The sequence below is a fragment of the Triticum urartu genome, chromosome 1A (assembly GCF_056163025.1).
Source record: "Triticum urartu cultivar PI428250 chromosome 1A, HENAU_Tu73, whole genome shotgun sequence".
In the NCBI taxonomy this organism is placed as follows: domain Eukaryota; kingdom Viridiplantae; phylum Streptophyta; class Magnoliopsida; order Poales; family Poaceae; genus Triticum; species Triticum urartu.
This window is the reverse complement of record NC_141873.1, coordinates 371,625,604-371,652,932: the sequence shown is the minus strand read 5'-3', so window position 1 is coordinate 371,652,932 and position 27,329 is coordinate 371,625,604. Positions and strand designations below refer to the sequence as shown.

Here is a 27,329-nt window from a genome sequence, read left to right as displayed (position 1 = left end):
TACGATTGACAAAGGGAATTGTATACGGATTGATTGAATCCTCGACATCGTGGTTGATCCGATGAGATCATCATGGAGCATGTGGGAGCCAACATGGGCATCCAGATCCCGCTGTTGGTTATTGACCGGAGAGGCGTCTCGGTCATGTCTGCAAGTCTCCCGAACCTGTAGGGTCTACACACTTAAGGTTCGGTGACACTAGAGTTGTAGAGATATTAGTATGCAGTAACCCGAAAGTTGTTCGGAGTCCCGGATGAGATCTCGGACTTCACGAGGAGTTCTGGAATGGTCCGGAGGTAAAGATTTATATATAGGAAGTCCAGTTTTGGCCATCAGGAAGGTTTCGGGGGTCGCCGGTATTGTACCGGGACCACCGAAAGGGTCCCGGGGGTCCACTGGGTGGGGCCACCTATCCCGGAGGGCCCCATGGGCTGAATTGGGAGGGGAACCAGCCCCTAGTGGGCTGGTGCGCCCCCCTTGGGCCTCCCCTGCGCCTAGGGTTGGGAAACCCTAGGGGTGGGGGCGCCCCCCACTTGGCTTGGGGGGGAAGCCACCCCTTGGCTGTTGCCCCCTTGGAGATCCATCTCCTAGGGCCGGCGCCCCCCCAAGGCCCCTATATAAAGAAGGGGGGAGGGAGGGCAGCCGCACACCCTTGTTCTTGGCGCCTCCCTCTCCCTCCGTAACACCTCTCCTTCCCGCATGCGCTTGGCGAAGCCCTGCCGGGATCGTGCTGCATCCACCACCACGCCGTCGTGCTGCTGGATCTTCATCAATCTCTCCTTCCCCCTTGCTGGATCAAGAAGGAGGAGACGTCTTCCCAACCGTACGTGTGTTGAACACGGAGGTGCTGTCCGTTCGGCACTTGGTCATCGGTGATTTGGATCACGACGAGTACGACTCCATCAACTCTGTTCTCTTGAACGCTTCCGCGCGCGATCTACAAGGGTATGTAGATGCACTCCTCTTTCCCTCGTTGCTAGATGACTCCATAGATTGATCTTGGTGATGCGTAGAAAATTTTAAAATTCTGCTACGTTCCCCAATAGTTTTTGTACAAATTGTGTGCAATTCTCAAACTCATCAAGGTTTCCTGTAAAAATATTAAGACATCATGTGAGCTGCTATATCTCAGATCTACAAGCTCCAAGCAACTCGTATCAGCATATAGCATAGAAGGTATGGGGCACATGATATTCTCCCGGGGAGGAGGGGTGGGGTGCACAACCAGTCGGTGGTTGGGAGGGTGGGGACAAATATAATCTTAACAACCCTAAACAGAGCTTCACAACTTTATCTAAGGTCGAGGGGGTGACCCCGACAATCATAGCTCCGCCTAATTAAACACAACATTTGCATGTACTGTAGTACTAGACTTAATATTCATGTTTCAGTTTCATGTTCGTTTTAAATACTGAATTGAGGACCATGCATGTCTTACATTTTACTCCCTTCGTTCCTAAATATTAGTCTTTTCAGAGATTTCAAGTGGACTGGCACATACAGATGTATATAGACATATTTTAGAGTGTAGATTCATTTATTTTGCTCCGTATGTAGTCGCTTGTTGAAATCTCTAAAAGACTAATATTTAGGAACAGAAGGAGTATTTTTGAATTCGTGTCATGCATGCATGGTTTGGAAAAATAGATGCACTATACTTATTGGATTGTTGTTGTGTTCGTGTGTGGGTGTCTGTGTGTGTGGTCATATGCTTGATACATACAAAGTTTTCTCACCTCCATATTGTTCATCTTTTAAATTTGAATTTGCATTTAAAAACTTAGCAGGGATGCCATGAAATATGAAATCCACATTGAGATCACTATATCACAAACTCACTCTAATTCAACAACTCGTCATAAATCAATGACCATGTTGAGATTAGTATTTGCAAGAAAAATACGGGCATTGTAATACACATAGATTTGTTCAGCAACTTAAAAGGTTCCTTTCGTATTATCGAATGGTAGGACCCAACGGCATACCAGCCATACCTTGGCCCGTGTTGATTCTAAAAAAATAAAAAATACAACCAGGCTCGTGTCCTTCTGGTGGCGTGCGTGGTACGCACATTAGGCAACCCCAACTAGTCGAGCCCCCGCGTTTCGAGTCGAAATATCTGGCGGCCAGAATTCCAGCCCTAGGAAATTCCCCTCATGTCCCCGGTCCATAATGACTACCGATGAACAACGGAGGGATGCTTTAGTAACTAGACAACATTGTGTTAAAAAAAGTAACTAGACAACGTTACCTACTGTGCCGAGCACGGTTCAATTCCCTCGGTCGCCGCTTGCCAAGGTCACCCGTCAACTACATTGCCTACTACTACTACTACTACTACTACTACACCAGGATGAGCACAGAATTGAGCCCCTTTTTTCCCGTTTGTTTGTGCCTAGTACTTGAGTTAATATATGAGGCAATGCATGGGTACGGAGGGATTATCCTTTTGCCCTGCATATATAACTTGTCTGAAGTCTAACTAAGCAAAAATGTTTGACCAAATCCTTTCTTAAGAAATACAACAGGACAAATGTATGGTTTGAAAATTTATTGCATGATGCAGGTTATGATATTGTTTCGAATCCTGAATCTTTAATTTTAGAAAATCCAAAAGTGACCATAAATTCTTGAAACTGAGCATGGTCACGTCATATGGCACAAATATTACTTTGTAATTTTTTTCTTCAATTTGAAACAAGCTGCTTATGGCAAGTTGCACAAATAAAGAGCCAAGGTATTTTGGAACAAAGACCTGTCACTTTAAGGAGAACGCTTTCACTATTGAAACCGTGGGTGTTTACGTGCCGCCACGAGTCCCGCTTCTCATCGGCATGTGCCGTCCGAGCAAGCGTGTGAGTCGACGGGAGGCATGCAAGCAGACTGCTGCGCCAGCTGACAGGGAGGCGTGCGAGCAGACCGTTGTGCAGGCTCACCGGGAGGCGAGCCCTTTGACCAGGCTCCGCCGCCCAACTTCGTCCCAACTGCTCCCACTTTTAATGTCGCCGACACCGCAGTTTAAAATCAACCCCACACTACCCGGTATCGCTACAATCTTCTCTCTTCCTCTCCGATTCTCCTGTCGTCTACCTCCAACTAGCCTGACCTAAACGTACGTCATGCCGCATCACGATGGTCTGCCCTTAGTCTTCCAGTTTCCCGAGGAAGACACCCAGCCGGAGTCTCAAGAACATAAGGCGCTTTGGGACGAGCTTGAACTGGCCTTGCGAGAAGACGGCGCGCCTGTCCCCGCTCCCGTTCCGGCTCCCGTCGCCCCGACTGCGCCAACGTCCATCCCCGTGGCATTGATGGGCTGGGAGCCGCACATTGGCGCCGAGCTTGATGCCACGGGGTTCCACGAGGTCCCCATCAACTTTCACGCGCCCGTGCACCTGCCAGTGCCTGCGCGTGCCCTGACGCGCACGCCCGTGCCAGCGCATGTGCCTGCGCGTGCACTGACGTGCGTGCCCGTGCCGGTGCCCGTGCACACGAATGTCTCCGCCGCGCCGTTGACAGCGCCTGTCCCCGCGCGGGTGCCAGTGCCCCCCTCAGCAGCATGGATGGCCGCCGTCGACCGCTTCCTTGCACCAACGCCAGTCGCCTCCTCCCGCCAGTTGACTTGCTCTTGGAGACCGAAGTCCAGAACATTGTGGCCTTCCTTGAAGCTAGGGCCAACGTCCAGGAGTACGCAACAACGGCGCAAGACGCCGTCGTCGCCATCGGTCAGTGGCCCGACGACACATAGAGCACGGCAGAGGAGCTGCTTCCCACCGCAAGACGAACCCGCCGTCGCCGCATAATCTAAATTTTCCATGAAAAACGTTCGGATTGCCATGCTTAAAATCCGAACGTCTATCATTTCCGTTTATTTTAGACCGATCATCATATAATTTAAAGTTGGAGTCAGACTGAATGAAATCTATGGTTTGATCGATTCAATGTTCTGCTAGAGCCGTATCAAATTAAATATAAAACGTCATCAAGCCACATGTATTCCTAGTCATCCAACGACCTAGACTGCTTCAATGTCGAGTGCTCAACACGTTTAGCGTGCAGTTAATTTCATGCCAAAAATAGTGCTAATCACATATAATAACACGCAAATAATATCCAACTTAATATCTGCATGCACTTAATATACTTCGAAATTAACGTGCATTGCACGTACACACTGACTAGTGCTACTAGCACGTGAAACTGGTGCTGTAACTTATGAATGCGTCCAGATATGGTCAACGGCAACATCGCCCACAAGTTCCTCGTGTTTGCCCATGCGTCTAAACGCGGAAGGGGAGGAGAGAGAGAGCACACGTGGAACCCACCAGTAAGTGAAGGCGAATAGTACTAAAAATAATATTACATGTTATCAATTAAATATGTTGTGATAATATAAAAACATTATGTGAACAAAGGGAGGTACAACAAACATTGTTGTTCTACGTATGTTGCCTATTAACGTGCGGCTTGAAGGCCCTGGTCGCATGTTCGATCCTCGTCCTTTATTTTTTTAATTTGTATATGGGTCCAAATTTGTTTTATGACATGTGGGCCCCTCGGTGTGTAGTTTGTAGCACTTTAATTTGTGGGTCCAAATTTGTTCCATTCCAAATGGACTATCGGTGTGTAGTTTTCTAGCTTATTTATAATAATTAAAGAGAATAGCAGAGTTTTTTGCAATAATACCATGGTGCGACGTTGAAGGCGAGAAAGGGCGTGCGAGAGAGCGATGACCGAGCCAGAGGGAAATCAACTAGGGGAGTTGCGGGGGTTGCAACGGTGTTTCGAGTAGTTGTGGGCCGAATGCTACGAAAATATAATCTAAACCGACCGGAATAAATGCCTACACAAATTAATCCAAGGTTGGAGTGCTCCTCGCAATGTAAATAGCTCCGGCTTTGCGAGAGATGAAGAGGTAGCTTCAATGTGTGGAAGATACGGCATGAGAAAGTAAGGTCAATCGAGAGACATATAGATAGAGAGACAAAGTGAGTGTGATCCGACATTCATGGAACAAATATATATGCTCTGGAGAGATATTTTCCGATTGAGATTTTGGCAAGGGTGAGGGTTGTAAGATAGAGCTTGAGAGATGATCCAGTCACAGATGTGTAGATATATTTTGTGCATGGGAGGAAGCAAGGTCGATCGATCACATAGGGTCGTCGTGCGATCGAAAGAGTGAGACGGGTTGGAGAGAGTGACCAAGATAGACAATGTGCGTGAGAGAGTATACAATGTGAATAAGTCGAATTAGCCTCAAACATGGTGATATATCATTTTTTCCGAGAAAGAGCGAGGTCAATCGAGACATACAAAGAGAGAGAGGGAGAGAGAGAGAGCGAGCGTTGCCCGCCATGAGGTCGAAAGAGTGGGGCCGGCTTCGATGGACTGACCTAGATAGACAATCTGTGTGAGAGAGTATAGAGTGTGTCGATCGAGGCCCGAACATGGAGATTTATCATTTGTGTGTGAAAGAAAACGAGGTTAAACGAGACTCAGATAAAGAGAGCGAGATTGAGCGAGTGTGGCCCGCTGTGCGGAAGAAAGAGTGGGACAGTCTCGAGGGAGTGACCTAGATAGACAACGTGCGTGCGTGCGCACGAGAGGTTGGGGGGCTAGATAGGCAATGCATGTATTTAGCACGAGAGGGTGAGAGGGAGAGGGAGAGAGAGCTCGACATGGAGTGCAATGGCGGGTGTGTGAGGTAAATACATTTCGTAACATAGTAAAAAGAGATTGTGTAGTTGAGAGAGTTAGAGATCGAAATATGAAGAGAAAGAATGGTTGTGTGTTGGAAACCGATAGCTTCCTAAGGTGGTTAAGAGAGGAAGATTGACCGATCCTGGAAGTATGTAGCGTGTGTGTGGGGGCTAAAAACAATATTTGAATGTAGATAGTACGAGACTTAATATCGATATTTCAATTCAGTGTACATTGTAAAATTTGAACTGAGTCCATGCATATGGGTAATTATTTTGAATTCGTGTCATATTAGGTTTCGAAAAGTTGACATTGACTCGATTTATTGTGCTATTTTATAAGTCGTATATTTAAATTTTGTTTGAGGAGAGGTCGTATATTGAGAAACCTTTTTTTAAAAATCCATCCAAAAGTTTTCTCACTAGAAAAACCAACAATGGGCCGGCCCATACAGAGGACGAAGCGCGCGGGAGGGTACGCCGATAAAACGGAACGCCGCCGCCTCCTTTACTCTTTCCAGTGCGCGACATGGCCTCCCAGCCACCGCCGCCGCCGCCGCCGACTCCGAAGAAGAAGAAGAAATCCCCGTCACCCGCTCCCACCACCATATGCGCCCTCGGCGACGACCTTCTGCGCGAGGTATTCCTCTGCCTCCCCTCCCTCCCGAGCCTCGTTCGCGCCTCCCTCACCTGCCGCCCTTTTCTCGGCGCCGTCCGTTCGTCGCCTGCATTCCGCCGCCGGTTCAGCGACCTCCACTCGCCCCCGCTCCTAGGAATCTTCCTCAGCATCCACGACCCCGCCTTGCCAGCCTTTGCGCCCACCCGCCGCCTCTCCGACGTGGACCACGCCGCCGCCATCCGCGGCGCCGATGTCTTCCTTACCCTGCTCCCCGAAGACGATAAGGACGCCGATCGCGAGTGGGCAATGGAAGACTGCCGCGACGGATATGTCGTTCTCGTCAACTGGGGAATCAAGCAAATGGCTGTCTACGATCCCCTCACACGGGCCCTGGATCTCTTCTCCGCGCCACCGGACAAGATCTGCAGCGGCATGCACGTTGAGTTCCACATGCTCGGCTCTGAAGAATGCCACGGGGAGTTCCGCGTTGCCTCTGTCTGTCATGACGAGTGGGGGGCGCAAGCTGCCGTGTTCTCATCAGATAGCAGAGAGTGGCAGGTTTTCCCGTTTTCAGAGGATGGTCACTGCAATCATGATGGTACAATGGTGAATGGGTTTCTTTATTGGACACAAGCGGAGCCAATATCCTTGTGCTGAACACCGCTACACTGCAATTCTCGCAAATCAATCCGCCGCTGCATATGGAAGGGCAAGGGGAATTTAAGCCTGGTGAGACCAAGGATGGGAGGCTCTGCTTGGTTTGCACGGTTAAATTCACGCTTGTTGTCTGGGTCTGGGGACCGGATGACGACGACGTTGATAGATGGATCCTGGATAAGACATTACCGATGCAGGATGCGATCACTCTGCACGATGATTGTGCTCTCAATGTTGTGGCGATTATCGGTGGTTTGGTGTATTTTTCTACTTCTTGTGAGACGCATTTGAATTCTTGCTTTTTCATGTCCTTCTGCCTTGAAACAGAGGAGCTGAATAAGCTCTGCCCTGTCACTCCCTACCCTATTCGTTCCTATCCGTACATCATGGCGTTCCCTCCTTCATTGATATGTAATAAGGTGAACCCTCAACCTGAAGGAGCTTGACTAAGCGGAAGAACAAAAACTGGAACCAGATAATGTTACTTTCTCGCTATAGAGTAAACCAAGATGTCCGAGTGTTGTTGGGAATTGTCCGTCATTTGTGTAACCTTATCATGTATCAATATCATTAATAGCTGACATGATAGTGTTTTTGTTACTCAAAAGTGGCTGAAGCTCACTTCTATGTTTAGAAGAAGCATTCTATGGGGATCTCCGATATTTCCTAAATGCATCGAGAAACTCACATGGTTCTAAGTTACTTTCTAGCCAGATTGCTTAAGGTCTCTTGCATGCATATACATGAGCAAATATCTTCAGTTAGCTCTCTGTCCTTTGTAGAAACTTGCTAATGGTGTAAATGGTAAGCTACGTGTTGACCTAACTATGAATTTGTAGCCTTCACCGTATCAATAAAGTTAGGCAAAGGTACAACTTGCAGGATCAGTTTATAATTGACATAAATGAAGCTACTCCCTCTGTATCAAAGTACTTGTAGTTGGGGGAACTTGTACTAGTTCCCCCACCTACAAGTATTTCGGTACAATGGTAGTAGATTTTATTTTCCAATATCTTTGTCAATTATACATAGGTATTTCATCTGTGCAACTGGTCATTTGGAAGTCCAGGTTTGGAGTTAAGCAGATACTTTGAGAAACTTAGCGCCCAATTGTCTACTAAGCACCTGCAGAACTCTTCGTATGATTGACTATAGTTGATTGATCTTTCAGGGTCAATAGTACACATTTTATTTTATCAAAACATTTTCCGTGAGGTGTAGACTATTGATAGACTGCAATGTGAATGCTGTAATTATCTCAAATGTATCTGCCGCTGCACCTGGAAGGGCAAGTGAGTTTTATTTCTGGTGAGCCTTTGTGTTTACCTTTGGGCCGCTGCCGCTCTGTAACCTTTGTGTTTTTCTACTCATGCTTGATGTCTGGGTTTGGAGAGCCGACGATGACGATTTGTAGAGATGAATGCTGGACAAGACATTTCCACTATTGTGGGCCAAATAACGACGTGATTATTCAGTGTTCAGTGCTGGTAGTGGATCATTTTGCACCGAAGACTGACAATTATTGATAGATTTGTGCACTTGTCTAATTATCATGAGAAGGATCATAGTTTACCTTGCTATTTCTTTAACTTTATCCTATGATTTTTACTGAAGTCTTTTGGTTCTGTTAGATTTACTCATTTTGTATAGAACAATAAATCACCCCCCCCCCCCCCCCCCCCTGCTATCAGCTGCGATTGATGGCATGTTCTGATATTTTGGTTTATGAAACTAGCTGGTGTTATCGCACTGCTGACACCTGTATGCTACATGCGAACTTCGGCTTCGTTGATCAACAAGCCCAGGTCTTCAGACTTCAAGTGGCTGAAGCTTACTTCTATGTTTTGGAAGAAGCATTCTCGGGGATTAACAATATTTCGTAAATGCAATGGGAATTCACATAGTTCTCAATTACTTAATAGCCAGATTTCAAGTTCACTCGCATGGATATACATGAACAAATATCTTCAGTTAGCTCTCTGTCCTTTGTAGAAGATTGCTAATACTAGTGTAAATGTTAAGCTACATGTTGTCCTAACTATGTATTCATAACCTTTGCTGTATCAATAAAGTTAGGCAAAGGTACAACTTGCAAGATCAGTAACTGACATAAATGAAGCTAGATTTTATTTTGCAATATTTTTCTCAAGTATACATAGTTGGTAGTCATCTGGAAGTATGGTGTCGACCTAACTGCCGCTGTACCTGTAAGGGCTAGTGAAATTTATTTCTGGTGAGCCGGGTAGGAAGCTTAGCTCTGTAACCTTTGTGTTGTTCGACTCATGCTTGATATCTGGGTTTGGAGAGCCGCGATGACGATTTGTAGAGATGAATACTGGACAAGACATATGCACTATTGTGGGCCAAATAACGACGTGATTATTCAGTGTTCAGTGCTGGTGGTGGATCATTTTGCACTGAAGACTGACAATTATTGATGGATTTGTGCATTTGTCTACTTGCCGTGAGAAGGATCGTAGTTTACCTTGCTATTCTTTTAACTTTATCCTGTGATTATCAAAAATGATAAATCCCGAACATTCTGGACTTGACCATGGCAAATCAAACGTTTTCGATGGCAATTTTAGTGACGCGAGAATGGCAAGTTTAGTCGACACACATGGCGATTTTCTGGCAAAAAATACACCACACGCAGATTTGCCATGCTTGGCAACTAAACTTCCCATCGTCGCGTCGCTAAAACTACCATCGAAAACATTAGATTTGCCATGGTCAAGTCCTGAACGTCTTTTGGTTATGTAGATGCAATCCTTGTTAGATTTACTTATTTAAGTATAGAACAATAAATCAACACCCACTCTGCTATTGATACACGAGTGATGGCATGTTCTGAATTCAAAAAATATTCATGAATTCATAAAAAAATCATGAAATGAAAAAATGTTCGCTATTTTGAAAAAAGTTCATAGTTTTGAAAAATGTTCACGAATTCAAAAAAATCATGACTTTGAATGTCCATGAAATACAAAAGTGTTCATGAATTCAAAAAATATTCATGAATTTGAAAATTGTTTCTGTATTTCAAAAGGTGTTCATGTATTTCAAAAAATGTTCACGAAGTTGAAAATTATGCATGACTAAAAAAGACATGAATTTGAAAAACTTCACGAATATGAAAATGTTCACGAGTTTGGAAAAAAGATCACATATTTGTAAAACAAAGAAAGGAAAAAAATAAAACAAAAGTGAAAACAAAAAAGAAGAAAAGAAAGAAAACCCAAAAGAAAAGGCAAAGGAAAAACGACCTAGAACCTTTCCAAAACCGGTGGGGGAGAAAAAACGACAATGGGCCAGCCCATACAAAAGACGAGGCATGTGGGAGGGTACGCCGATAAAACAGAACGTTGGCGCCTCCTTTCGAGCATCTCTAGTAGACCCCTTATATCGTCGACCCTTATAACACATTTACAGTTCACGGAAAACGTGTTTTGCGAGCTTGCACTTGTTTTGCGAGCCCGCGTGAGCCCGTGAAACATGTTTTCTGAATTTGACACATATCTCACATATTACAGAAAAAATATGAATTCAAATAACATAAAATGTGAATATTATAAATCCAAATTACAATAATTATTCAAATCATCAAATTAAACTAATACTCCCTCCGTTCCAAAATACTTGTCTTTCTAGAGATTTCAACAAATGACTACATACGAGGCAAAATGAGTGAATCTACACTCTGAAATATGTCTGCATACATCTGTATATTGTAACCATTTGAAATGTCTAGAAAGACAAATATTTGGAAACGGAGGGAGTAATTCAATACAACAATTGTCCCGAATACAACAATGATACCGATCACACATGAATTAAATGAAATGAATGTAAAATTGGCCGGTGCCTTTGCCAATGGTGCTCAATGTCTTTGCCCATGCCTTTGCCAATGGTGCTCAATGAGATCCTCCTAAAGCTGCTGGTGGGTGTTTGCGTTTTCAATCTCCTGGCATGTCTGAAGGAATTTGTATGCGTTCAGGGTCTCTAGCTGGCTTCACATGGCTACCGACATTGTCATAGAAGAACTCAAAATTCATGTTCCTCTCATCTTTGATGATCATGTTGTGAAGAATCACACAACATGTCATGATGTTGTTCAGGGTTTGCTTGTCCCCAAAACGAGTAGGACCACGAACAATGGCAAATCTAGATTGCAAAACCCCAAAGGCTCTTTAATATCTTTTCAGGCAGTCTCTTGTACCTTTGTGTAACACCCACGATGCGGCTATATCTCCCACGTGTCGGAGCACGACTTAGAGGCATAACCGCATTGTAGGCAATGTCGCAAGAGGGGTAATCTTAACACATCCCATGTACTGAATAAGAAAAGAGATACATAGTTGGCTTACAATCGCCACTTCAAGCAATACATAAATATAGCATTACAATCATCCAGATACACTCAAGGTCCGACTACGGAACCAAAATAAAGACAACCCCAAATGCATAATGTCCCCGATCGCCCCAACTGGGCTCCACTACTGATCGTCTGGAAACAAAACGTAGTATCGTCCCGAGTCCTCATCGAACTCCCACTTGAGCTCAGTCGCACCTCCTGGAATGGTATCATCGGTCCCTGCATCTGGTTTTGGAAGTAATCTGTGAGTCACGGGGACTCAGCAATCTCACACCCTCGCGATCAAGACTATTTAAGCTTATAGGTAGGGAAAAGGTATGAGGTGAAGCTGCAGCAAGCACTAGCATATATGGTGGCTAACATACGCAAATGAGAGCGAGAAGAGAAGGCAAAGCACATTCAAGAATCTATGATCAAGGAGTGATCCTAGACTACTTACGTTCAAGCATAACCCAAAACCGTGTTCTATTCCCGGACTCCGCCGAAAAGAGACCATCACGGCCACACACGCTGTTGATCCATTTTAATTAAGTTAAGTTTCATGTTTTCTACAACCGGACATTAATAAATTCCCATCTGCCCATAACCGCGGGCACGACTTTCGAGAGTTCAAATCCCTGCAGGGGTGTCCCAACTTAGCCCATCACAAGCTCTCACGGTCAATGAAGGATATTCCTTCTCCCAGGACGACCCGATCAGACTCGGAATCCTGGTTACAAGACATCTCGACAATGGTAAAACTAAACCAGCAAAGCCACCCAAATGTGCCAACAAATTCCGATAGGAGCTGCACATATCTCGTTCTCAGGGCACACCGGATGAGCCAGACGTCGGGTTGGCATAGACCCTGGTTGCCCAGGGGGCGCCGGACATCACTCAGGTTGGACCAACACTTAGAGAAGCACTGGCCCGAGGGGGTTAAAATAAAGATGACCCTTCAGTCCGTGAAACCCAAGGGAAAAAGGCTAGGTGGTGTCGGAGTAAATGGCCATGGGTAGCCTAGCCGGCTTCCCCTGGCACTTCTGCAAAAATTACGAGCCCGCCCGGCTCTCAAGAATCCAAGACACGGGGCCACCTTCCCCCCCCCCCCCCCCCCGTCGGCTGCAATCTAGGCCGGCTTTGGGAAGGCGGTCCGACTTCAACCTTCATGAGAGGGCCGACTCTAAGAAGCCGGCTACGAGAAAGCCGACTCCTTCAAGCCGGCTCCCCATAAAGTAGTCAAGACCGTACCCACAAAGTTTGCACCCACCTAACGGCGGTGCGACGGGGCATGGCTACAGAAGAGCCTGCCACCCCCGAATCCCGGAGCACGCCTGGCACAGTGCGCCGTACGAGGTAGGCATGACCCGTCCGGCGCAGCACTGTTGCCATGTTGACCCTGGCGTCACCCACGACGGGCCGCCAGCATGGCCCACAGGCGGTGGGCCCCTTAGAACAGGGAGACGGCCGAAGGCGGCCGCGCTTCCAACCAGCCGGCCCAAGACGGAGCCGGCTCCGCCAGCCGGCCCGCCGCTTCCCTCGAAGAGGACGCCCCATTAAGGAGACAAGACTTGGTAAGGCTACAGCGATCACCCGGCAGGCGGCGGTACTGTAGCCGCGCTTACCACGATGAAGCTCACGTCAGCAAGATGAAGCCACAGTGACCAAGGAGTTGACAACCGACGGGACCCACCAGCCGGCGGGCCCCAGCAGTCGGCGCAGAAGCCGGTGAGTGCAGTCACAGACGGCTGGGCCCCGCGCCCAGCCGGATTACCATTGTACCCCCGGGGGGTAGGCCTATATAAACCCCCCGGGGCACCCATGCAAAGGGTTGGACCCCCCGCTAGTTCTAGATACCATACAAGGAGGAGAAGCAGGCTAGCCGTGCCCTTTCTTCCTCCTCCTCCCCCAAAACAGCTCAAGGAGCGTTGTGTAGCTACTCGATTCATCTAGTGAGCATGCGGAGACCCCGCAGAGCAGCAGTAGGGGTGTTATCTCCTCAGAGAGCCCCGAAGCTGGGTAAGATCCGCCGGCGTGCATGTCTTCGCCTCATCCCGCTTCCAGACACCGGCGACGTCTTATTGGTTCCCACAAAGATAAGCCACCCGTTGGCATATGTCGCACCTACCACCCGACATTTGGCGCCCACCGTGGGGCCAGGCGCACCGTCGTCCGGAGACCTGTTCTGGATGGGAACTCTCTTCCTCCCCAGCGAGCGTAGCCAGCCCGGCACGCCCGATGGCGCTTGCCACGACGCGCTGCAAGGCGTCACCAGCATCTGCGCGGCAAGCAGCCTCACCGATCTCCCCGACGAGCTCGCCTTCGATGCGGGCGCTGACCGCCTCGCCAACTTTCTCGGCCAACTCCATGTCTCCAGCGAGCCCGCTGCGGACCTGGAGTCGGTTGGTTCCATCGACCCGATGCCTGTCGACTCCGACACGGCCTCCTACGGCGCCTTCCCCGCCAACGTCGCGATCTACAACGACCCGCTTCCCCGAGCCGACGGCCACGATGCTGTCACCGCCGAAGTGATGGTTGTCGGCCACAGCGGCCCGGCCGACGAGAGCGCCCGCGACGCCTCGCGCGCGGCGGCCCACGACCCGTCCGCTCCTCTCCCGGCCGACGTCGACGACGAAGCCCTGGAAGCACGCCGCCTCGCCCTCCTCGCAGAGGGCCGGAGGCTGGCCTCCGTAAGACGCCTCACTGAGGCCTACCAGCGCGAGGCTGACCGCGCCGCCTTCGGCACGCCGGCCCCGAGCGGGCCAAGCCGGGCCGGCCTTGTCAAGCAACGCAGCGCCGTCATCGCCGACGCGCTGGGAGTCGACCGCCCGGTCTATGCCACTCCGCTCGAGAACTTGCGTGCCGCCCAGGCGGCCGTAGACGAGCTGGACGGCCTGGAGCCCGAAGACCTTCCCCACATGACCCGGCGCATCCAGCAGTTGATCGACGCCGCCACGCAGCGGCACGAAGCCGACGCTCGCGCGGAAAGCCTTCCCCCGCGCCGAGAGTAGGGCGCGACGTCCCGGACGCCGACTCCGAGCAATACCCGCGCACGACGCGAGAAGGAGCCGGCTACCAGCCACGGCCGGACCCGGATCCCCATCGAGCGGGACGCGGACGGTTATCCCCGAGCCATGGAGTGGCGGGGCGACCCGCCTCCGCCCCCCCCCCCCCCGTGGAGAGAGATATCCCGCCTCACCGCCAGTGGTGCACCCGACTCTCAGCGGCCGACTGGGCCGCCGCGAAGGAATCAGCGAGAACGACGCCCACCATCGGCTCGACCGCCTGGCACGATCCCTGGCATTGGAAGAAGAAGACGATGTCGGCCCGCCTTGCTTTGGCCCCCGCATCCGCGACGAGCCCTTTCCCAAAGGGTTCTCGCTCCCAAGAGACACGCCCAAGTACAACAGCTCCGTGAAGCCGGAAGATTGGTTGATCGACTACTCCACCGCAATTAGCATAGCCAACGGCAACCGGCGAGTCGCCGTGAAGTACGTGCCCCTCATGCTGCAAGGCACGGCGCGGACTTGGCTCAACAGCCTCAAGCCGCGTAGCATCAACAGCTGGCTAGACTTCACAGAAGCCTTCATCCGCAACTTCACCAGCACCTACAAGCGGGCTCCCAAGCCCAGGCAGCTCTCCTTGTGCGTGCAAGGCCCCGCCGAGTCCACTCGCGATTACCTCACGCGTTGGGCCGAGCTCCGCAACTCCTGTGAAGGGGTGCACGAGGTACAAGCCATAGAGTACTTCACAGCCGGATGCCGAGAAGGCACCCTCCTCAAGCACAAGCTCCTCTGCGACGAGCCGGCTACTCTCGACGAGCTTCTGGACATAGCGGACAAGTACGCCACCGCCGACTCCTTGATGAAGACCGAGCTTCGGGTAGACGCGTCCGGGAAGGTGCTCAACCCGGCGCCCAAGACGCCGGCTGGAGAGCCCGGCCGACACCCCAACTCGAACGACAACAAGCGCAAGGGCCCTGCACCGCCTCCCGCTAGCCGGCAGGTGGCCACGGTCGAAGATGCGCCGCCTGAAGAACGACCGGCGCCCAAGAAGCCCAAGGGCGGCAGGCCGGCTTGGCAGCCCGCCTTCTCCTACGAGCAAACCCTCGACGCCCCTTGCAAGTTCCACAGCGACGCGAAGCCGTCCAACCACACGACCCGGAAGTTCAACTGGCTCACCCGAATCTCTAAAGGCGAGGGGCTCTTGCCGCCTCCGCCTGCCGGCCCGCCGCCTCCGCCTCCAGCCGCTCGGCCCGCAGTCGGAGCCGTGCATGACGAGTTCCCTGATGAGAAAGCAACCTACGTCGTCTTCACCAGCCAGCCCGAAGACCGGCGCAGCAAACGCCGAGAGCACCAGGAAGTCAGCGTGGTCGCTGCCAACCCCGCTGAGCACATGCATTGGTCAGAAAAGCCCATCAGCTGGAGCCGGGCCGACCACCCGGAGGTGATGCCGTCTCCCGGCTCTTATGCTCTGGTCCTGGAAGCCACCCTTGCAACGGACAGACGCGCCGCCCGCTTCTCTCGTGTATTGATAGACGGCGGGAGCAGCATCAACATCTTGTATCGTGACACCCTGGAGAAGTTGAACGTCAAGACAAAACAGCTCACGCCCACTCGGACAGTGTTCCACGGCATCGTACCCGGCCTGTCCTGCGCCCCCATTGGCAAAATCAAGATTGATGTACTTTTTGGGGACAAGGAGCATTTCCGCCGGGAAGCGATCTGGTTTGAGGTGGTGGACCTGGAGAGCCCTTACCATGCATTGCTGGGCCGACCTGCCTTGGCCAAGTTCATGGCGGTTCCCCACTATGCATACCTCAAGATGAAGATACCAAGCACCAAAGGCGTCATCACCGTAGCCGGCGACTACAAGAAGTCCTCCGAGTGCGCCGCGGCCAGCAGCCGGCTGGCCGAGTTCCTCGTGATCGCTGAAGAGAAGAAGATGCTGGACCGAGTCGTGGCCATGGCCGGCAAGCAGTCGGCCGTGTCCCCCGACCCCAAGGAGCAGGATGATCAAGGATCTTTCCAGCCGGCCAAGGAGACGAAGAAGATACCCCTTGACCCCGAGCATCCAGAGAGGTTTGCCATCATCGGGGCAAACCTGAACAGCAAATAGGAAGGCGAGCTCGCCGATTTCCTCCGTGAGAATCGGGACATCTTCGCATGGTCCCCCAAGGACATGCCGGGTGTTCCGAGGAAATTCGCCGAGCACAAACTGCATGTTCGAGAAGGCGCGAAGCCGGTCAGACAACCCCTTCGCCGGCTGTCAGAGGAGAAGCGCAGGATTGTAGGGGAGGAGATAGCCCGGCTCTTAGCGGCCGGCTTCATCATGGAAGTTTTCTTTCCAGAGTGGCTCGCCAACCCGGTCCTCGTGTTGAAGAAGAATAACAAGTGGCGCATGTGTATAGACTACACAAGCCTCAACAAGGCCTGCCCCAAAGATCCTTTCGCCCTGCCAAGGATAGACCAAGTGATAGACTCCACAGCCGGATGCGAGCTGTTGAGTTTTTTGGATGCTTACTCTGGATATCACCAGATAAAGCTAGACCCGGATGACCGCCTGAAGACCGCCTTCATCACGTCGTTCGGAGCCTTCTGCTACCTGACTATGACATTCGGCTTGAGAAATGCCGGTGCCACCTTTCAGCGTTGCATGCAGAAGTGTCTCCTCAAGCAGCTCGGCAGGAATGCCCACGTTTATGTGGACGACATCGTGGTGAAGACGGAGAAGCGTGGCACCTTGCTAGAAGACCTCACGGAAACATTTGAGAACCTGCGCCGGTTCCAAATCAAGCTCAACCCCGAGAAATGCGTGTTCGGGGTGCCAGCCGGCCAGCTCCTAGGCTTCCTGGTCTCCGAACGCGGCATCGAATGCAACCCAGCGAAGATCAAGGCCATCGAGAGAATGGCGATCCCCACCAAGCTTCGAGACATTCAGAAGTTCACCGGGTGCCTAGCCTCCTTGAACCGCTTCATGAGCCGGCTCCGAGAAAAGGCCCTCCCCCTCTACCGCCTCATGAAGAAGAGCACTCACTTCGAGTGGAACGACCAGGCCGACCAAGCTTTCCATGAATTGAAGAAGATGCTGGCCACGCCACCTGTCCTCGCAGCACCGACTGAGAAAGAGCCCATGCTCCTTTACATCGCTGCAACCAGCCGGGTGGTCAGCACCGTCATCGTAGTCCAGCGCCCGGAAGAAGGCCGAGCCTAGCCGGTCCAGAGGCCGGTGTATTATTTGAGCGAGGTGCTGTCCGCCTCAAAGCAGAACTACCCGCACTACCAAAAGATGTGTTACGGCGTGTACTTCACCGCCAAGAAGCTGAAGCCCTACTTTCAAGAGCATCCCGTCACGGTCGTATGCACTGCCCCGCTAGCCGAGATCATAGGCAGCCGGGATGCGTCCGGCCGGGTCGCGAAATGGGCAATCGAGCTGGCCCCTTACACAATCTTCTACCAACCCCGCACCACCATCAAGTCCCAAGCGCTGGCCGACTTCCTCATCGACTGGGCCGAGACCCAGTACCTGCCACCGGCTCCGGACTCCACCCATTGGCACATGCACTTCGACGGGTCCAAGATGCGCACCGGCTTGGGAGCCGGCATCGTCCTTACCTCTCCCAAAGGCGACAAGCTCAAATACGCGCTACAGATCCACTTCGCCCCCTCCAACAATGTGGCCGAGTACGAGGCGCTCATACACGGGCTCCGGCTTGCCAAAGAGCTTGGCATCCGCCGGATCCTATGTTATGGCGACTCGGACCTGGTAGTCCAGCAGTCATCCGGTGACTGGGACGCCAAGGACGCGAACATGGCGAGCTACCGTTTCCTGGTCCAACAACTCAGCGGATACTTTGAAGGGTGCGAGTTCCTCCACGTACCTCGAGCCGACAACGAGCCAGCCGATGCCTTGGCCCGAATAGGCTCCACCCGGCAAGCAATTCCAACCGGCGTCGCTCTACAACGCCTATTCAAGCCGTCTATCAAGCCGTCTCCGGAATCCGATTCCATCTTCGTGTCGCCTGACCCCGATGCGGCCAGGTCCGGCTCGAAGAATCAAGTAGCCGACCTCAAGACCCCCGTAGCCGGCCCGGGGACTGCGGTAGCCGACTCGGGGACTGCGGTAGCCGGCCCGGGGACTGCACCAGCACTACAGCCGGCGGCCGACTCCAGCACCTCACCGCCCAGCCCGCCCACCCTAGTGGCAGTAGCCACTTTGGCAGTAGAAGAAATCGCGGCTCCATCTTGGGCTCAGTCCATCCTCAACTTCTTAGTGAACCAAGACCTGCCGGCCGACGAAACAGAAGCAAGACAAGTCCAGCGTCGAGCCGGAGCGTACACAATCGTCAACAGAGAACTACTCAAGCGCAGCGTCACCGGAGTCCTCCAGCGATGCGTCGAGCAAGAGAAGGGCATTGCAATCCTTGCAGACATTCACCAAGGAGAGTGCGGTCACCATGCGGCCTCAAGATCACTTGTCGCCAAAGCCTTCTGCCATGGTTTCTTCTGGCCGACTGCTTTGGACGACGCCAAAGAACTAGTCAAGCATTGCAAGGGATGCCAGCTCTTCAGCTCCAAGCAACACATGCCGGCCTCGGCACTCAAGACCATTCCCCTCACTTGGCCCTTTGCCGTTTGGGGACTGGACATGGTGGGCCCATTCAAGACGGCGCGCGGCGGCATGACGCATCTGCTCGTGGCCGTGGACAAGTTCACCAAGTGGATTGAAGCAAAGCCGATCAAGAAGCTGAATGGGCCGACTGCCGTGACCTTCATCGCAGACATAACAACTCGGTATGGCGTGCCGCACAGCATCATCACCGACAATGGCACGAATTTCACCAAAGGAGCCTTGGCACGTTTCTGTGCAGCCCAAGGCATCCGGCTGGACTTAGCGTCCGTCGCCCATCCGCAGTCAAACGGCCAGGTCGAGCGAGCCAACGGCCTCATCCTCTCCGGCATCAAGCCCCGATTGGTTGTACCCCTGGAGCGCTCGGCCGGCTGTTGGCTCGATGAGCTGCCGGCTGTCCTTTGGAGTCTGCGCACTACACCCAACAAGTCAACCGGCTTCACCCCCTTCTTCCTTGTGTACGGTGCCGAGGCGGTCATCCCAACTGACATCGAATTCGACTCGCCTCGAGTAACCATGTACACGGAAGCGGAGGCCAAGGAAGCACGAGAAGACGGCGTTGACCTGCTGGAAGAAAGCCGGCTGTTAGCTCTCAGCTGGTCCGCAATTTACCAGCAGGGTTTGCGCCGCTACCACAGCCGGAAGGTCAGGCCAAGATCTTTCCAAGAGGGCGACCTTGTGCTCCGGCTGATTCAGCGAACAGCCGGCCAGCACAAGCTCTCAGCCCCTTGGGAAGGCCCTTTCGTCATCACCAGAGCTCTAGGCAACGACTCCTACTACCTGATCGACGCACAGAAGCCGAAGGCACGCAAAAGAGACGACTCCGGCAAGGAGTCGGAACGGCCATGGAACGCCAACCTCCTTCGAAGATTTTACAGTTGAAAGGCAGTATGTATCACGCTAACTTTTGTATTAAGTACAAGACAATAGGCTCCCCGAGGAGGGCTCGGGGACTGCCATCCCTTATTTATGAATGAAAATATCATGCTTGCCGCATCATTTACTTATTCTGTCCGGCACCGAGTCCGACTAGTCGGCTCGGGGACTGGCCGACTGAAGTTATATTAGAAGTCCTACCTGCAGTCATACAAGTAGTGTGCCGGCTCTCAAGCCTTCCCTTTCCAAAGTCGCAGTTCGAAGAATCGGCTGTCCGACTGGCAAGGGTCAAAGGTAGAAACGACCGCCCACACGAAAAACGGCTAGGGACTAACGGATTAATATAACAAAGCCGGTTTCTCCCACACCGTCGACCGGCTACCAGAGCAGCCGGCCGGCCGGTTTCCATTCACTCTACTTTAAATCCAAGAAAGCTCAAGTACTTGCCTCCCCAAAGAGGGAAGGCGGCAAAGGAAAATCCTAAGGACAAACAAGCATACGTGAATGGAAACCAAACATGCACGTGATAATATTTACATAAAAAGACCTCCAAGAGGCCAGCATTCAACATAGTTTGGATACACCCCCAGTGGGTGGAACTGCGAAACTTAACAAAAATTGTTCAAAGACAACAAAGCAGGAAATCTAAAGACGGCAGGTCAGGCTGGCGGAGCGGCCGATTGGTTGGCGGAGACGGTCGCGCCGGCTGAAGGAGCGGCCGGCTGACGAACTTCGGCTTGGTCGCCGCCTCCCGCAGAGGGCGCGCTTCCACGCGCCTCGTTGCTGGAGGCACGGTCGGCCTGAGGTCGGCTGGTTGTTCCACCAGCCGGCTCGACGTCTCCGTCGTCGTCGTTTTCGTCCTCTTCGCCCTCGTCGCTGGAGGCGATCTCCTCCGCCGAGTCCTCGCCCACCGCCGGGTTCAGCCCGAACCACTCCTCTGGCTGCGCGACACCGTCATCATCGATTTCGGGTGCGAAAACGCTGATGTCGGTGCACTCGGCGATCGTTGAAGCTCGCTGGGCGATAGCCGGCCTCACCTCCTCCAGCTCCGCGTCGGCCTCCATCCGCCAAGTACGCAGCTGGTCCAGGCTCAGTCCTGGGTACCAAGCCCGTACGAATTCCAACGCCCGCCTGGCTCCGAGGCGGGCCGCTGACGCCTTCCAAGCCTCGAAGCGTCCGACTGCGACTTCCAGCCAGTCGGCAGTTCGGCTCGGGGTGCGGGGGATCATCTCGCCAGGCCAGAGGGCGGCCAGCACTTGCGCCCCGGCACGTTGGAGCCGGCGGAGCATCCGGTGGGCCGGCTGCAGCCGCGCCTGGACAGCCAGAAGCTGCTCCTCAAGGGTCTGGTTTGCGTCTGGCGCAATGTCGGCCCCCGCTTGACGGCGCGCTTCGCGATGAGCCTCGATGGTTTGGGCAGCGAAGACGGAGTAGCCCGGGAAGTAATCTGCAAGAAACAACAAGCAGCAGTCCAAGATAAGTCAAAAAAAAACCCAGACGGCAAGGGACGGGGGAAGGCCGTGGAAAGCAGCTTACCGTCGATCAAGTCTTCAATCCGGCCGTAGCCTTCCTCCAGGCCTCGCCGGGTCTCGGACCAAGTCGCCGCCGCTATCTCATACTCCGCCAGCACGGCGGCTTCGCTCTCCTTCGCCGCCTGAAGGGCCGTTTTGTGGCTCTCCTCTTGGTCGGCCAGCTTCTTGGCCAGGCATCCCGTTCCTGAGCCAAGGCAGTGCACTCGGCCTCTTTGGCGAAAAGGGCGGCCTTCGCTTCGCCAAGCTCCTTCCTCAAGTCGGCGTTGGCCCCTGAAGACAAAGAAGAAGAAAAATCAATAAGAAAGGAGTCGTCAAGAAATATTCGACCCAACTGCGCGGCAGTCGGCCCGAATCTCGGGGACTACACCCAGTGGGTGCGCTGGCGCGCCCCCACAGGAGACAAACAAACCAAGTACTTACTTCGGCTGTCGGCCAGGTCGTTGGTCCGCCGGCTCAGCTCTCGAGCCTGGGAGTTGAAGGCGGCAACACGAAGGTTGTGGTATTCCTGAAAGTTTAGAAAGAAAGCAAAGTGAGGTGGCCGTCGAGAAAGATCCGACCCGACTGCGCAGCAGTCGGCCCGAATCTCGGGGACTACACCCAGTGGGTGCGCTGACGTGCCCCCACGGAAGAAATCAAGAAAGCAAAGCAGCCAAGAGCGAAGGACTTACCCAGATAGAGGTTCGTGTCGACGAGAACTCTTGGTTGAGCTACTGCAGCAGGGCGGCTTGAGCTCGTAGCCGGCTCCGGACCCCTTGAGCCACTGCTTCTAGCTCGCCGGTCCCCCGATGGGAGTCCAGTCGGACACGGCGGAGCTGGCCACCTCCAGATCTCCTGCCGGCTGGCCGGCGCCCGCGGCTCGGCGCGACTCCGGCGGAGCGGCGCCTCCTTCAGCACGCCGGCCCATCGCCAGCTGCACCTTGAGGCCGGCCCGGCTCCCTGGCTCACCTCCGCCGGCTCCTCCGGCGCCGCTGGCGATCGACTGCCTTGGCCCGCCCCGGTTGGCGCCGCAGGCGGCGTTCTCCCGGCCAAGACCACGGGCTCCTCCTCCCTCTCCAACAGCAGCGGGTCTTGGATGATCTCCTCCGCCATGGGCAACGGGGTGTTGGGGGCCACGGCTCGGAGGGGAACGGCGAGCAGCGGAGGCTGGCTGCGCGAGCTTTCCGCCTCCGTCTCTGCAGGAGCCGCCTCCTTCTGAGCCTTGGCTACGGCTTCAGCCTGCCCCTTTGCCGCCTGGGCGGCCGCCTTCTCCGCCGCCTCGCGCTCCTCCCGCGCTTCGCGGGCGTTCCGCTCTATGGCCTCCCTAAGATCGGCGCGGGGGTCCACGCGGCGGGAGCTCGAAGAACCTACAGCCGGCCCCACGACGGAGCCGCCTGGGCCCCGCTCGAGAGAAAGCGGCGCCCTGTCCAGCAAATGAAGAAAGCTAAGAGTGCATTTGAAGAAAAAAGAACAACGTCGAGACTACGGCAAGCGGTTAAAAACTTACGCCGAGACCGCCTGGGGCTGTTTCACGGCTTTGCGGAAGCGGGCCGCCTTCGCGGCCGCCTCTTCTCGCTTCGTCGCCGCGGCGGAGGGCTTGGACTTCTTCGGCCGGCTGCCGAAGAGGCCTAGAGCGGCCCGACGTTTCTGCGCGCCGCCGGCAGCCGGCACGACGGACGAGCCGGCGCCCTGTTGGTCGGCCGCCGGCTGGCGGCGCGGAACGACTTCGGCTTTGAAGTCGTCCGGCCAGTCCTCGAAGCTCGCGGTGAACTTCGAGCCTCCGGGCTCGGCGCTGTCCCCCACGACGGCGTCCTCCATGGCGGCCGCCCCCAAGTCTGGGTCGTCAACATCATCCACCGTGCGGTCGGGGACGTACTGGCGCTCGATCCCTGCCGCCCCAGCCGGCGGCGGGAGAAGAGGGTTCTGCACAGAGAGCCGGAAGGTCAGAAGCCGGCCGTCGCGAAGCCGGCTGACGACGAAAAATAGGATAAAGAGAGAAGCTTACCACGGGTGGAGGATTCGCGCGAGAGTACGGCGCCTTGCCGTACTGCCAGTCCCCGCTGAGCTTGCAATTGGCGATGTAATTAACCATAAGCGCCACCTCCGCGTGGGGCATCTCCCATGTGCTGAGCCGGCTTGGGTCGAACCGGCCGCTCATCTGACACATCATGTGGGGCCGGCTCTGGAGAGGAAGGATCCGGCGCTCCACGAAGGCGGCCACCAAGTCGGCTCCGCGCAGGCCTTCCGATTGAATGAGCACCCGAAGCCGGGAGATGGCGGCGTTCCCGGCCGGAGACAACGACCGGGATCGGAAGCTCCACGAGGGCTGCCTCCCAGCCGGCAGGCCGGCTACGTAAGCCGGCAAGTTGATGTAGTCTTCTTGCTCGGCGATGTTCTTCACATAGAAGTAAGATCTCTGCCAGACCTTCACCGACTGGATCAGGGGGATGGGCGGGAACGGATTGTTCTCGCTCGCCCTCCTCATGGCGATGAAGGCCCCGCAGGGGGCGGGCACGCCGGCGACGACCATGCCGAGCTTGCTCTGGAAGAATTCTCCCTAGAGCTCCAGGGTGGGGAGCAGCCCCAAGAAGCCTTCGCAGAGGGAGACGAAGGCCGACAGCAGCATCACCGCATTGGGCGTGAGGTGATGCGGCTGGAGGTTGTAGAAGTCGAGGAAGGAACGAAGAAACCCGCTCGCCGGGAGGCCGAAGCCGCGCAGGCAGTGCGAGCGGAAGACGACCCGCTCGCCCTCCTCCGGCGCCGGCGAGATCTCCCTCTCGGGCGCCAGACGGACCTGAACGCGATCGGCGCCGGGCAGGCGCCGGGTCTGGCGAAGGAACTCCACGTGATCCTCGTGGACGTTGGAGCCGTCCCAGGAGCTTGACAGTGCCATGGCGGCGAGGTGGCATGGAGACGCGACGGCATTGAGGAGGAGGCTGCGGCGGCAGCGAGAGTAAGGAGACGAGGGCAAGGAGGGACGGAGTGGGAGGGAGCGCGCGAACCTCTGTCGCTCCCTCTCCTCCCCCTACTTATAGGCTCACCTGACGGAGTCGAGGAGGCGGGGCATGGGGAAGCGTGGGGGTCGATCGTGCCCACTTCCCACGCCCCACGATTACCGATCCTTAATGGCGAGGCGAAACTGCCTTGAGAAGGCGAGCGGCCCTGTGGGCCACGGGAGATCCGCGCCCGGACCGAGGCTTGCGAGTGGCGGGCCCGGGCCTGCGACGGCGTCCCATCGGGCGCGTGCGCTCGCAGAATCCTGCCGCCACGTGGCCGCAAGAGGGCCCGTGGTCAGCATGCAGGCCCCCTCTCCTCCCGCTTACGCGGGTTATCAGAAGTCGGCGTACGCCCGTGAAGCCGGCTCTCCGGGATAGGAAGCTGACCAAGCTTCTCGTCCCCTTGTTCACCTCGGAGCTCGATCAGCTTCGGGGACTACTGTTGGAGTAAATGGCCATGGGTAGCCTAGCCGGCTTCCCCTGGCACTTCTGCAAAAATTACGAGCCCGCCCGGCTCTCAAGAATCCAAGACACGGGGCCACCTTCCCCCCCGCCGGCTGCGATCTAGGCCGGCTTTGGGAAGGCGGTCCGACTTCAACCTTCATGAGAGGGCCGACTCCAAGAAGCCGGCTACGAGAAAGCCGACTCCTTCAAGCCGGCTCCCCATAAAGTAGTCAAGACCGTACCCACAAAGTTTGCACCCACCTAACGGCGGTGCGACGGGGCATGGCTACAGAAGAGCCTGCCACCCCCGAATCCCGGAGCACGCCTGGCACAGTGCGCCGTACGAGGTAGGCATGACCCGTCCGGCGCAGCACTGTTGCCATGTTGACCCTGGCGTCACCCACGACGGGCCGCCAGCGTGGCCCACAGGCGGTGGGCCCCTTAGAACAGGGAGACGGCCGAAGGCGGCCGCGCTTCCAACCAGCCGGCCCAAGACGGAGCCGGCTCCGCCAGCCGGCCCGCCGCTTCCCTCGAAGAGGACGCCCCATTAAGGAGACAAGACGCGGTAAGGCTACAGCGATCACCCGGCAGGCGGCGGTACTGTAGCCGCGCTTACCACGATGAAGCTCACGTCAGCAAGATGAAGCCACAGTGACCAAGGAGTTGACAACCGGCGGGACCCACCAGCCAGCGGGCCCCAGCAGTCGGCGCAGAAGCCGGCGAGTGCAGTCACAGACGGCTGGGCCCCGCGCCCAGCCGGATTACCATTGTACCCCCGGGGGGTAGGCCTATATAAACCCCCCGGGGCACCCATGCAAAGGGTTGGACCCCCCGCTAGTTCTAGATACCATACAAGGAGGAGAAGCAGGCTAGCCGTGCCCTTTCTTCCTCCTCCTCCCCCAAAACAGCTCAAGGAGCGTTGTGTAGCTACTCGATTCATCTAGTGAGCATGCGGAGACCCCGCAGAGCAGCAGTAGGGGTGTTATCTCCTCAGAGAGCCCCGAAGCTGGGTAAGATCCGCCGGCGTGCATGTCTTCGCCTCATCCCGCTTCCAGACACCGACGACGTCTTATTGGTTCCCACAAAGATAAGCCACCCGTTGGCATATGTCGCACCTACCACCCGACAGGTGGCGAATGGTAAAACCAAGGTTGGGCCTTGCTGGAGGAGTCTTATTCAAGGCGAACTGTCAAGGGGTTCCCATCATAACCCAACCGTGTAAGGAACGCAAAATCAAGGAACATAACACCGGTATGACGGAAACTAGGGCGGCAAGAGTGGAACAAAACACCAGGCATAAGGCCGAGCCTACCACCCTTTACCAAGTATATAGGTGCATTAAAGTAGACAAGATATAATAGTGATATCCCAACAATAAACATGTTACAACAGGGAACAAACTCCAATCTTCACCTGCAACTAACAACGCTATAAGAGGGGCTGAGCAAAGCGGTAACATAGCCAAACAATGGTTTGCTAGGACAAGATGGGTTAGAGGTTTTACATGGCAATATGGGAGGCATGATAAAGCAAGTGGTAGGTATCATAGCATAGGCATAGCAATAGAGCGAGCAACTAGCAAGCAAAGATAGAAGTGATTTCGAGGGTATGGTCATCTTGCCTGCAAAGTTCTCCGAGTTGACGTAAGCTTGATCCTCGTAAACGTTCTCAACGGGTTCCTCGATCACGTACTCCTCTCCCGGCTCTACCCAAAGCAAGACACAAGCAAAGGGAGACACAATCAACCACGGTGCAATGCGCAAGCAACCTGATGCAGAACATGACATGATATGAGGGATGTGATATGCAATGCATATGCATGCTCCGGAAGGAAAAGATTGAAACAGGCCTCAACTTGGAAAACCAAGAGTGCCGCTGGAAAGATGAGTTGATTTCGGTCGAAATCGATATAAAGATCACCGGAATCGGATGCACGGTTTGCAAATGACAAGCAAAACAAATATGGCACCGATCTGCAATTAACAGCGCGAGGCCATCTAGATGCATCAAGAACAATAAGCTACTGCACTCTAACATAACAATAAAGCACATGGCAGTGATCCACTCAAGATGCTTAACAAAAGTTGAACACTGAGCTATGGCTAAATCACACAATAGCAGGTTCAAACAAGCATGGCAAAAGTGCAAAAGATATCAGGTTCACAGACTTGGTGTAAATAACATGCCAGGATTTAACATCAGGAAGCAATGTTTAGAGCAAGATAACAGCATGCTACAGGAAGATATCATGGCAAAGCAAGGCATGGCATGAAACTAAACAAGGCATATAACAAAAGTCCCTTACTGACCATAAGCCAAAAGGGATCAGAAAATACAATGGCAACCATGTAAACATAGCAAGTTTCGTTAACAGATTCAGACTTAGCAGAAAACTGGAAAATGGCAAAACAGAATTACGTGGGCATGTTTACGAGCTCGATGCACTCACCACAAGGCATTGCATGACAAACTAAGCATACACGCAGCAAGAAAACATGATAAATAAGCTAACCATGGCAAGAACACTCTCATAGCATGCAAGGATAAACT

General features: G+C 53.8%; 1 pseudogene; it reads left to right on the top strand.

Annotated features, from left to right (window-relative positions):
- Positions 1-6,165: 6,165 nt before the first annotated feature.
- LOC147991293 (uncharacterized) lies at positions 6,166-7,614 on the top strand (annotated as a pseudogene).
- The last annotated feature ends 19,715 nt before the right edge of the window (positions 7,615-27,329 follow it).